We start from the raw sequence: 13168 nt of genomic DNA on the forward strand, positions 1-13168 counted from the left end.
TTTCTCCATTTGAAATTTCTCGGTGGATCCGCTTTCTTTAGTTGTCATCGTGATTTCGTCGTGGGGTGAGCTACTCTCTGTACGATTATGCGGTGATTCGGATCGCGCCGCTGGCCACCAATGTTAGACGGACCGGGAGGGTCGGCCGAGGACAAGGGGAGAGGTCTCCGGGGAGAGCCGTCTCCAGCGATCGTACAGACAAGTAACTTCCCCCCCACAGACGGACACCACACCAGGATAAGGTTCAACGATACTTTATCAGCAATTCTTTAGTTACGGTAAAATTATACAAGGAGGTCTGGACTCAGGGGTCCCCTCGATTCTGGTCTCTGGATTGGGAAAAGGGTAGCGGGACAGTCTTGTTACCAATAGATGAAAATAGCTCTCAATCCTCGAGCTCGGCGTTCTAGATGATCGGGCCGCGGCGGAGCCAGCAGGTCCCGAGATGGATGAAGGAAGCGACGGTCCGCGGCGGAGCCAGCAGGTCCCGATGAAGATGGCGGTTACAAACGGTCCGCGGCCACGCCAGCAGGTCCCGACGACGATGATGATTACGAAGGTTTCGGCAGCGCCAACAGGCAGGACGATGGTTCGCAAGGCAGGACTACGGCAGCGCCAGTAGTCCGTCAAGGATGAGTTCTTCACTGCGTCTCTCGACTCCAGGATACAACTGCCTTCCTGCTCTGGAGCTGCCCCAGTTATAGGGCTGATCCTCTTTGATGTCCGGACCCTCGCCCGTGGAGGTTGGGGGGTCCGGGATGAAGGGGTCCAGACACCCAGCAGGGGGGTGGAGCCAGCGCCCGGGGGATGGTGGGCGAGCGGCACCTGGCGAGGGAGAACCATCGACACCTCTTTCTCCCATTGACCCGCCAAGTAGTCTGCTCACCTCCTGGGTGGATGATGGTGCCGGGATGTCTGAGGCCTGGCCAGGCCCAGGGTTGGGGTCGATCGGGGGCCACGCGGCCTCGTGGCGGAGTGTCCAAGATGGCGCCCAGGCTGGGCGCGCGGGCCAGTGAGGGATCGGGCCCACGAGGTCGATATGTTCAGAGGCAAGGGTCCCGGAGGGGACGGAAAGCGTGAAGTGGTGGTGTGTGACACTTGAGGGACCGGGCTCGGGCCTGGTCGGGCAGAGGGGGAGCGGCCCTTCACGTGGCCTGTCCAACAATGGTCAAAGGGAATGCTGGTACTCGCAGTCCCCGGCCGCCGCACTCGCCAAATCCCCGGACACAGCAAACAGGGGCAGACAGCAACAAACAGTCCCCAGGTGGACAGACAGCTCCTCCGGTCTCCGGTCTCCCAAAGGGTCAGAGTCCCGACCCACCTCGAGCCGCGAGTCATGTTTGTAATTGGTAATTAATTATTTAATTGGTAAATAATTTTGTTAATTGGCAATTAATGTTTTGAATTGATAATTATTTCTTATTAATTGGAAAATAATTGTAATTAATTGGTAATCTATGTTTTATAAAAAGTATTATTTGGTATAAAAAATAATTTTATTGTTTAATAATTTTTAATTGTGAATGAATTTTAAATAATATTTTTTGGAATGAAAAATATTTTATTGTCTAATATTTATTATTTGGTGAGTAATATTTATTAATTAATATTTATTGGTATTTGTTGTTAATTTATTGTTAATTAATTATTCAAATGTAATTGCTTTTAATAATTATTAATTGTTTGTAAATGATGTAGATTTATTTTAAAATGTAATTATACATTATTTTAAATATAAATTTTTTTTAGAAGTATGTTATATTTAAATTCTCCGCTATCCAACGCTTTCCCTACTGTTGCATCCTTTGGAGTTGGAATAGTAATTTTTAGCCCTACACTATCCAACGCTTTTCCTACTGTTGCACCCTCTGGAGTTGGAATAGTAATTTTTACCCCTACGCTATCCAACGCTTTCCTTACTGTTACACACTCTGGAGTTCGAATAGTAATTATTACCCCTACGCTATCCAACGCTTTCCCTACTGTTGCACCCTTTGGAGTTGAAATAGTAATTTTTACCCCTACTCTATCCAACGCTTTCCCTACTGTTGCACCCTCTAGAGTTGGAATAGTAATTTTTACCCCTACGCTATCCAACGCTTTCCTTACTGTTACACACTCTGGAGTTGGAATAGTAATTTTTATCCCTACGCTATCCAATGTTTTCCCTACTGTTACACCCTCTGGAGTTGGAATAGTAATTTTTACCCCTATGCTATCCAACGCTTTCCGTACTGTTACACCCTCTGGAGTTGGAATAGTAATTTTTACCCCTATGCTATCCAACGTTTTCCCTACTGTTGCACTCTCTGGAGTGGATATAGTAATTTTTTCCCCTACGCTATCCAACGCTTTCCCTACTGTTGCACTCTCTGGAGTAGGAATAGTAATTATTACCCCTACGCTATCCAACGTTTTCCCTACTGTTGCAACCTTTGGAGTTGGAATAGTACTTTTTACCCCTATGCTATCCAACTCTTTCCCTACTGTTGCACCCTCTGGAGTTAGAATAGTAGTTTTTACCCCTACACTATCCAACGCTTTCCTTACTGTTACACACTCTGGAGTTGGAATAGTAATTTTTACCCACCCGCTATCCAACGCTTTCCCTACTGTTGCACTCTCTGGAGTGGGAATAGTAATTTTTACCCCTACTCTATCCAACGTTTTCCCTACTGTTGCACTCTCTGGAGTGGGAATAGTAATTTTTACCCCTACGCTATCCAAAGTTTTCCCTACTGTTTCACTCTCTGGAGTTGGAATAGCAATTTTTACCCCTACACTATCCAACGCTTTCCCTACTGTTGCACTCTCTGGAGTGGGAATAGTAATTTTTACCGCTACGCTATCCAACGCTTTCCCTACTGTTGCAGTCTCTGGAGTGGGAATAGTAATTTTTACCCTAACGCTATCCAACTTTTTCCCTACTGTTTCACTCTCTGGAGTGGGAATTTTTACCCTTACGCGGTTTAACGCTTTCCCTACTGTTCAATTTTCTGGAGTGGGAATAGTAATTTTACATTCTACGCTATCCAATGTTTTCATTACTGTAGATTTTTTTGGACTTTAAATAGTAGTTTTATATATTTATGTATTTAATATTGTTTGTATTATTTTAGATACTGTTGTATTTAATTACGTTTTGAAATATTGAAAGTATATTTAATTTTTTAATTTATTAAATATATTTGTTTATTTTTATTTATGTTATTATTTCATGTGTGTAGATATTTTTGTAATTTATAGTATACTTTAATAATTTATAAGTAATTAAAATAATTAATAAAATGTATTCTTAGGTAAGTATATGTCATATGTTATGTTTTTTTAAATTAAAGTTATATTATTCAATATGTATTATTCATTAATTTTAAACATTATGAAAAATGTTTAAATATGTTTCTTTTATTTATAAGTTTATTTACTTTATTTTACTTTTTTTTAACAGAAATAAAATCGATATTTTTAGTTACAATATTTTTAACATCGATATTTTGGTTTTGATATTTTTGTACTTACCATGTTGTAGATAGGGTGTTGATATACTTGCCTTCGATATTCCAGCTTCGATGTTCTGTAGGTCGATATTATGTCCGTCGATATTCTGTCATAGATTCATCCTGATCCCATGCGATAAAGGATGCAATGTCGTCATCAATATGCTGCAGAATTTCAGTGAGATTACTCAGGCTAAATTTTAGCAAGCTCCTATCGCGTTCCCCCTAACCCCTCCCCCCCCCACCCTCTCCCCTCTATAGTCTGCCTTGAGTGGCAAGGGACGATTCTAGTTGGCCTGGAAGGACACAGGAGAATAAAATTGGTGCCTAGTTTAGCAAAAATCTCCCCCATGTCAGCATTAAAACATATGATAACTGAAAAGGATCAATTCCTTAATTTCAATATCACCGAAAACAAATCATCAACATTACAATCCTTGTTATTTTGACTAATTGTGTTATATAAATTACTAATAACTACGTTTTTGCCAAAGAAACTACCAATAAAATCTGGATTCCTGGATGAGTGAGGCATACTGGAAAAACAAAGTACTCCTGGGACACCTGAATCAAGGTTATCATGCCACCCCGAGCGCTGCCTGCTGTAGATCAAACTGCAGAAGCATAGAAGCTTTAATATCCATCCCACATGATGTTGTCTAAGGACACAGGGGCCTAGTTACGGACATTGAGGCACAGCGCAGCCAGTCATCTGGCTGCCCTGTTCTGCGTCACAGGGAAGGGGCGGAATGCACCGTATTTATCTAATACAGCACATTCTTGTCCTTTACCCCTGCACTGGTGCTGTTTTGGCAGCCTAGCAACAGTTGACATGATTGTTTTTTGCACAATCCTGACAGGCGTTTTCTCTTTGCCTCAAAATGCAGCACACATAGAAAGAGGTAAGAAAAGGAGTAATAAAGATATTTCTCCATATAACTTATTTCTATGTGTGTTGTAAAATGCAACACACATTGAAAGAGGAAAAAAAGGAGTAATAAAGATATGTCTCCTTGTTACGCCTCTTTTGGGAAGGAATATCTTTTTGGCACGTACCCTGTTTTACAAGTCCTTGTAAGTCTGGGAATGCGTCAAAAACCATCGGAGTTGAGTGAGAGCACCCACCGTAACGCCCATTGAATGCCTTTCCTGGCCAGGGTAACGCAAAGTAGCAATTTGCACTGTGTTGCATTACTCCAGATTTTGTAAGCTACTCAGAGCCATACAAAGTGGCTTTGCATGGTTTCATTACTGACTTAGAGGTTTGTGTCATGCATGTACCACATCGTGTGGTGCAAGCATGACCAGAAGCTCTCATAAATATGCCCCTGGTGTCTTGGAACATATGATGTCAAATTCCTGTACATATGCAAGTCAGTCCTTCTCCAACATTTTGGAGGGAATACCTGAGGTATTCCAGCAAACTAGCTTCAACCGCAGCCTGCTGTTTGTGCCTATTGAAGAATTCCCTATAGCCACAGTACTGTTATTCTCCCTTAGCTACCCTGCTGCCCCATTCACGCTAGTGCCCTGTTGTTGTCAATCCAATTCATTCAAATCTGTAGGTGATTGAAAATGGTTTACAAAAATATACTAGCTCCCTTAGACAGAACTAGGCAGAGAGGGGCAGGACCTTGTTATAAATGTCTATAGAAAAATACCAGCAATAATAAGCTAATGTACTCCTCCGAGCGTTTAACTGGAGGATTGTGTGGAATAAGGCTGCGAGCTAGGTCCGCATAACTGCAGTTAATGACCACAGAGTCTTCCCTTAATAATTTATAGGTTTAACCAATCCAGTTCACTCTACAGACACAAAGGATGTTCTCATAATTAGAGATATTAAAGTCTGTGTATTTTGCAAGTCAGTGGCTTACTTTATTTTTAAGTTGTAATGCAGACTCCGTTGTACACATTAGTAATAGACAGACATTCGCTATCGCTGCCACAAATGTGCTGCTTTCAGGGGGGAGATTTTAATGAGGTTGAGATGATCTGGTGTAGTGTAAAACCTGGGGGATATTCTTTGTCAAGCCATGTCCAGTACTATTATTGTTTCTACCAGCTGTGCGTTTCACTTAACCCCTGGGTCAGTCAGGCATTAAAGCTGAGTTTTCAGTATTTGTTAGCCTAGTCTTGAGGGCAGGGTTATCACTCAGTGCTGCTGGTAGTTGTCGATGTATAGCTAAAGCAGCGAGGGTAGAACCTCAGGCTCGCTTTTCGCTTGGGCTTGTTGTCAATAAAGAGTCAGTTTGGCAAATGTTTTCAGAGAGCCTGTTCCCTCAACCAATGGTGCCATGCAAGATTTGAAAACAGCCATAAGTTTCTCAACTAATGGATCCCAGCTGATAGCATTGCAGTCCCACTTAAGTTCCAGGCCATATTATCCGAGCTATCTGGATTCTGATTTCGCGGGGTCTTAGGTGACCTTCCTGGTGGTAAGTAGGGAGTTTCACCATTCTTTTGTGTTTTGCTGACACATCCCTGTTGTATGGCCAGTGCAGAGGTGACATTTCAGGCGTAGGGGTAGTGATGGTAGCACCTCCATCACATCCATTTTCTTGCGACTCAGTGGGACAGGTATCTATGGCTGAGGATGTTGGTGGCAGATCACACATGTCTAAGAACAGGTGCCTTTCAGCTAAATTGATTTCTTTGGAGATCATCCCAACTACCCTTGTCCAAATTGAATTTTGCGTGGTGCTCTTAGGTGCAATAGCAACCTTTGCATTTGACAATATTCTTGTTTCTATTGTTAGAGTGGAGGGTCAGAATAAACCAAACAGAGTTTAATGAAATGAAAGTGAATACCTTTGGTTGTAGATGAACACATGAAGATCCTCTAGTTTGCCCTCGTGCCCAGAGGGGTGGCCCAGTCCAGCCTCTTCTGGATGAAGATGGGCCAGTCTTGGCTCAGACTTCGCCCTGGCGTAGCATGGGCGCATCTGGTACTGCAGGTAAGGTAGGCGAGAAATGTAGTGCTTGGGGCTGATCCTCCGCCAATCAGCCCTCAGCAACCACCAACAGCAAGGATTATGGACCCTACAGTCCGCTACGGCCCACGTACACCAACCAAGTCATTACAGGATTCCACTCTGTGGGGAAGGTAGATATGCTATGTAGCACAGTGGGCTACTCCTCCACCAATTAGCCTCCACCAGCAGGGATTATGGGCCTTGCAGACTGCTATGATCCCCACAAATAAGGCAAGCTTCTCTGCCCAACTGATTTGTGTGACAGTTTCAGCCCTTGATCTAATGTGGAATTTTGACCTAAAAGGCATTACTGTAACACATGATGCATGGTACTTGGCAGAGCGGTATCTCTCCTTAATAGGAAAGCTCAGTTCATAGTTCACTATCTTACCATTTGCAGTGAATCAGTCCTTGATGGATTTGTTCAGCTGCCTAGATTTCAGACTTGCTTGTACCCTCTCAACAGGAGAGGTTGCATGCCAGATGACAGTGTCTTCTCATTCTGCTTCATCCGCTGGGATGATGGCAATGTTTGGCAGTAGCAGCCTTGCACAGGCCAGTCAACTCAAGCAGGAACAGCCATACACAGTTTTAAACCACAATCACAGCCCCGCCTGGACCTTGGCAATTACATCATGATAAGAGTGATTCAGAAGAGACTGCAGACCTGCCAACACCAGTCAGTTGGCTCAACTCAGACCGTCTCCCCTTGGTGCCCCACAGTGACCTGGGATATGCTGCACCTCTCTCCTTTTAGGCAAACACTCATCCTGCATGGCTGGCAGGTTCCTTCCCTCTCTAGCAGGAAGGCACTCTTCTAAGCTCCTCAGGAAAGGTATACAGTTCTCCCAGCAAGAGATCCGGACTCAGGTGATGCGCTGTCACCTCTGGGAGACTGGGTGTCGTTCAAACACCAGACCTGCTCACATAACAGTAGTCTGTATACTTTACAGAGCACCCCCTCCTTGGCCAAAGTGGACTTGAAACTAGAATCACAAGAGTGTTCGAGGGGGTCACACTCTTCAACACTGAAATCAGACATGAAATGTGAATCCCATTTGTGTAACTACAGAAACGGTTTGAGGTGGTTCTCCCATCAAGTGTCCTTCTGGACTGCTCTCCAGACACAGCCTTTGTATAGAGTGGTGCGTCTCTCTCCTCTCTCCAACCTGGAGCACACACAACAGTGTTATAAAAAGGTGTGAGGTTTCTGCACCTGGCTGTAACCTGCCAACTGAAGGAGGAATCAGGTTAAGACAAAATGCAATTCTTCACCTAAATGTGTCTTCACTTCTGCACAGCAGAGCTGACAGTTCCAGGCTGTTACCTACCATACCACCTCCTTAAAGATCACTCTCTCTGGGATAGAGAAGCATTAGAACAGGACTTGATGATAGAAGAGGAGGAGCGGGCAATCCAAGAGTTACACTCCGGGAAGGTACCTGGGTCTAATTGCCTACCTGTCCAATTATATAAATGTGTGGCTGACAAAGTTGCGGAACGTATGATGGGCATGTTCCAGGTGGCTAGGCATGGAGGCACCCTCCCTATAGATGAAAGGTTGGCCACTATCGTGGCTATTCCTAAAAAAGGCAAACTGCCTGCAACGTGCAGTTCCTACAGGCAAATATCTCTCCTGATCCTGAAGACTCGTGTCTAAGCGAAGGCCTTGGCTAACAGTCTCAAGACAGTAATAGTCATGGTGGCTCATCCGGACCAGTCCGGCTTTATACCACATTGGGGTACCAGTCTGAATTTGAGGCACCTATACAAGGGTCTTACACATGACGGGGACTCCTTAGACTGAAGATGCCATTCTGCTCTCCTTAGATGCGAAGAAGGCATTTGATAGTATTGAATGGCCATACCTGTTCGCTGCCCTTGCCAGACTGGGATTTCGCCCTAAGGTTTATACCTGGATTAGACTTCTATACTGAGACTACTTGGTTAGGGTGCAAGTTAATGGCTTACTATCCTGCTCTTTCACCCTTCAAAATGGCACAAAGCATGGCTGCTCCTTATTTCCAATGATTTTTGCCTTGGCGTGAGAGCCATTAGTGGCCTGGATTCGTCAGGACCCTCTTGTTTGGGGTACTTGGAGGAACGGATCGTCCTATACGTTGATGACATCCTGTTGTATGCTATGCAGCCTTGCTTCACGGTGGACAGAATTCTCCATATTTTTCAGCTTTTTGGGAGTTATTCTGGATACCATATTAACTGAGACAAGTCCCTTATTTTCCTTCTAGCCGGGATAAACCTGGTCTTGCCATCAAGATGTGTGGCCCCGGTCGTGAAGAATAGTTTTCAGTACTAGGGCATTTATGTAACCAGAAGTGCCGGGGAGTTTATGGGGAGGAACTTGCTCCCTGAACTAGAATGCCTCTGTAATAATGGTCCCCCGTAGCTTGTTTCCTTCCCAGTGTAAGAATTGGCTTTTGTAGTTTGGTTTGCCCTGTTCCCATCATGCACTGGGACAGGAACAGACTAATTTGCATACAGCCAGGTTCTGAAACTGGGATGGTGCAGTGAGCTAAAAAACGGTGTTGGATCTAGCCCTGATCTCTTGACTGGGTGAGAGTATTCTGTTTAATTCAGAGACTCTGTCCCTCACCACCCCTTGTTGTAAATATTTTTGTCCACCCTAAGCGTGGAAGGGTATACTCAGATGTGAGTCCCTTGCTCATTGCACCATCAGGATTCAAGCAAGCCGGGCCGAAGAGGCTGAAATGCCAGAAACCGGTCCCCGGTAGCTTGTTTCCTTCCCAGTGTAAGAATTGGCTTTTGTAGTTTGGTTTGCCCTGTTCCCATCATGCACTGGGACAGGAACAGACTAATTTGCATACAGCCAGGTTCTGAAACTGGGATGGTGCAGTGAGCTAAAAAACGGTGTTGGATCTAGCCCTGATCTCTTGACTGGGTGAGAGTATTCTGTTTAATTCAGAGACTCTGTCCCTCACCACCCCTTGTTGTAAATATTTTTGTCCACCCTAAGCGTGGAAGGGTATACTCAGATGTGAGTCCCTTGCTCATTGCACCATCAGGATTCAAGCAAGCCGGGCCGAAGAGGCTGAAATGCCAGAAACCGGTCCCCGGTAGCTTGTTTCCTTCCCAGTGTAAGAATTGGCTTTTGTAGTTTGGTTTGCCCTGTTCCCATCATGCACTGGGACAGGAACAGACTAATTTGCATACAGCCAGGTTCTGAAACTGGGATGGTGCAGTGAGCTAAAAAACGGTGTTGGATCTAGCCCTGATCTCTTGACTGGGTGAGAGTATTCTGTTTAATTCAGAGACTCTGTCCCTCACCACCCCTTGTTGTAAATATTTTTGTCCACCCTAAGCGTGGAAGGGTATACTCAGATGTGAGTCCCTTGCTCATTGCACCATCAGGATTCAAGCAAGCCGGGCCGAAGAGGCTGAAATGCCAGAAACCGGTCCCCGGTAGCTTGTTTCCTTCCCAGTGTAAGAATTGGCTTTTGTAGTTTGGTTTGCCCTGTTCCCATCATGCACTGGGACAGGAACAGACTAATTTGCATACAGCCAGGTTCTGAAACTGGGATGGTGCAGTGAGCTAAAAAACGGTGTTGGATCTAGCCCTGATCTCTTGACTGGGTGAGAGTATTCTGTTTAATTCAGAGACTCTGTCCCTCACCACCCCTTGTTGTAAATATTTTTGTCCACCCTAAGCGTGGAAGGGTATACTCAGATGCGAGTCCCTTGCTCATTGCACCATCAGGATTCAAGCAAGCCGGGCCGAAGAGGCTGAAATGCCAGAAACCGGTCCCCGGTAGCTTGTTTCCTTCCCAGTGTAAGAATTGGCTTTTGTAGTTTGGTTTGCCCTGTTCCCATCATGCACTGGGACAGGAACAGACTAATTTGCATACAGCCAGGTTCTGAAACTGGGATGGTGCAGTGAGCTAAAAAACGGTGTTGGATCTAGCCCTGATCTCTTGACTGGGTGAGAGTATTCTGTTTAATTCAGAGACTCTGTCCCTCACCACCCCTTGTTGTAAATATCTGTAATAATGTGGCGCGTTAGCGGACATTTCCGGTGTCCCTGATGGGACGAGCCGTCCTCTTTAAGAGGATGGCCCTTGCCGACTGCTATACGTCCTTCACAATACCCCATACAGAGTACCACCAGACTCTGTTGCACGGTTAATTGTGAGCGGTGTAAACTACTCTGGGACGAGGGTAGCTTGAGCATTTCCCTCAGTAAGCATCATCGTGGGATGTTTGAGGGTGACCTTGCGGTCTCCAACATACACACCTATTACTGGGCAGCACAGATGATCAAAATTAGGTCTCACAGTTTTATAGTATTTCTTTTTTTGTCATTTCCATCTTTATTTATCTATATTTAATTTTTGTCAACTTTATGTGTATTTATTATGGGTTTGTGAAAAAAGTAAAGCTGAAACTGGTATATTTCCACATTTATTTAACCAATAAATAGGCGGTCATGCTTGAATGCCTGGCAGGTTTCAGTGATATGAACACCCGCAGAAGATAAACCAATGCACTTAAATGAAAATATGCACATATCAATATGAGCCTTGTGCATATCTACTGCTGTTTATGCCTCTTTCCTAAAATTCCTTTCTTTTTAACCCCCTTACCTATCACTCCACACAGTTAGTGGCCTGGCATCCATGGCAAAGTGTTTTAGGATCACTCAAAAATCACCCAATTTCAGTTTTTATCCACATTTAAAAATAAATACAGATAAGTTAATAAATGGATTCTGTCTGTATTTATCTGTAAAAATCAGTAAAAATGGAAAACAGGGAGCCTTAATCACAATCAACAACTGGGTGTACAGGTGCATGGAAGACCCGACCTATTGAGTCGACTGGGGGACTATGGTAGGTCGAGGCTACCCTTCAATCTTATATAGCAGGAAACAGGAGAGTTTGTTATCGATACACACTCAGACAGTTGGGAGGGCATGGACAGAGGCCAAAATATTCCTAGGCTGGGAGGGCAAGCTTACAAACAGGACCCCACTCTGGGATAGTGAGTTGCTATGAGAAGTCGGGAACCTACAGGGTTTCCATAAATGGGGGCTGATAGGTATGGAGAACCTTGGAGACCTTTGGAGAGGTGGTGCACTACTGACCTTTTTTGACCAACAGAAGGCAAAAGAGATGGGGGAAACAGAACGGTTTAGGTGCTTGCCTTTAGGGCATGTGTCAAAGCGCCATGTGCTGGAGGGAGAGCAATTGCCAAAGTCAGCTCCATTGGAAGACCTATTACTGTTGGACAATATGCCAGACAAGGCAAGAAATAATGAACCACTCACCTGACCTCTGTGGTACCTGCGAGAGGCATATAAAGGGGACATAGAACTTATTGAAGAAGACGATTGGATGAAGGCACTACAGAGCATCTAACACAGCTACTGATATTGCATAAATCTTATCACTACAGGTCTCTGTTACATCGACTGGAATACTATAATATGTCCCTCTGTGCTAAAGGGTGTGGAATGGTAGATTCATTTTTTCATATCCTCTGGGAATGCCCTGTGATCCGGCAAAACAGGAAGGAGGTGATGCAGACTATGGCTAAAGTCACAGGTCTTAATGGTCCCATTGGAGGCCAGAAGGCATTTATTACACATAACGGGAGACAACGCCTGGCCCAGGTATTTGAAGATCTGGTTGATGTTAGCGGTCTGGGGTGGCTACAAGGAACAAAACAAGAGCATGGGGAGTGAGTAGGCCCCTAAGTGTCCGGGATTGGGAAAATGACCATGACTGGTGCCAAGTGGAATGGGTGATTCATCAAAGTCGGGCTGTCCAAGAAAGTTTGGAACCAATGGTGCACGTATAGGGAAACATGAAGGGTTACGGTGGGGGTGTCGTTTTTTGGGGGGGCTAGATGGGTGAATGATGACGATAATACTTGCATTGAATTAGAACTGTACCTATGAGATCTCTACTGTTGTTTGTTATTGATTTGGACTACAATGATAGTATTCCTTTTCTTCACGAAGTGTCACACTATTCATACAGGATTGTATCAATTTCTGTATACTGAGCAACTGTTTAATAAAAAGATTTTTTTTTATGAAAGCATAAAATGTATTACAAAGAGGGGCCTTTTTAAATGGGTCAGGGATTAGCAGGCAATAATACAAAATACACAAGTATTGACCGGAACGTACAAACAAAAAACACAACAGAAATAAGAACGTGTTGGAATTTTGGTGCGTATATGCAACAAAGGGGGCAAACATGAGAAAGTCTTAGAAGAGTGATAGAATCAATCCAAGCACTAAATAGATAAGCAAAGTATTTAAAACTTAGAGAACTCAATATAGATTGGCAGATTCGAAGAGAAGTGATAGGTCTTTAGAAACATTTAATCAATGAAATCTAAATGGCCTATTGAAGGGAATCTGTGATAATGAAAAAGGACACAGTTAAAGCTAAAATAAACTGTTCATAAAATGCAAAAAAACTTTCTAACCCATTGAGCAGGTGCATATGAAGTTGGGCCATTTAGATTTTCTAAATCTATATGATAATTTACATATACTACTGAATGGGAACGTTTGCAAAGTCATGGTCATTCTGAACACCCAGTGGGATAAAGCTCTACAATAACTGCAGTTTGACACCCTGCCTCAAAGATATTAAGCAATGAGATAGCTTCTACACATCAAGATTTCTAGCTTACTCTTGGTGAAGC

The 13168-nt window shown here is 44.0% G+C and overlaps 1 protein-coding gene across 1 annotated transcript in view; it reads left to right on the forward strand.

Moving 5' to 3' along the window:
• The window catches only part of LOC147732861 (transient receptor potential cation channel subfamily V member 6-like), a 253063-nt gene that overhangs the window by 156635 nt on the left and 83260 nt on the right, over positions 1–13168 (forward strand). The gene's annotated exons all lie outside the window — the stretch shown is intronic.

This window comes from Lissotriton vulgaris, chromosome 2_1, assembly GCF_964263255.1.
Source record: "Lissotriton vulgaris chromosome 2_1, aLisVul1.2, whole genome shotgun sequence".
Classification (NCBI taxonomy): Eukaryota; Metazoa; Chordata; class Amphibia; order Caudata; family Salamandridae; genus Lissotriton; species Lissotriton vulgaris.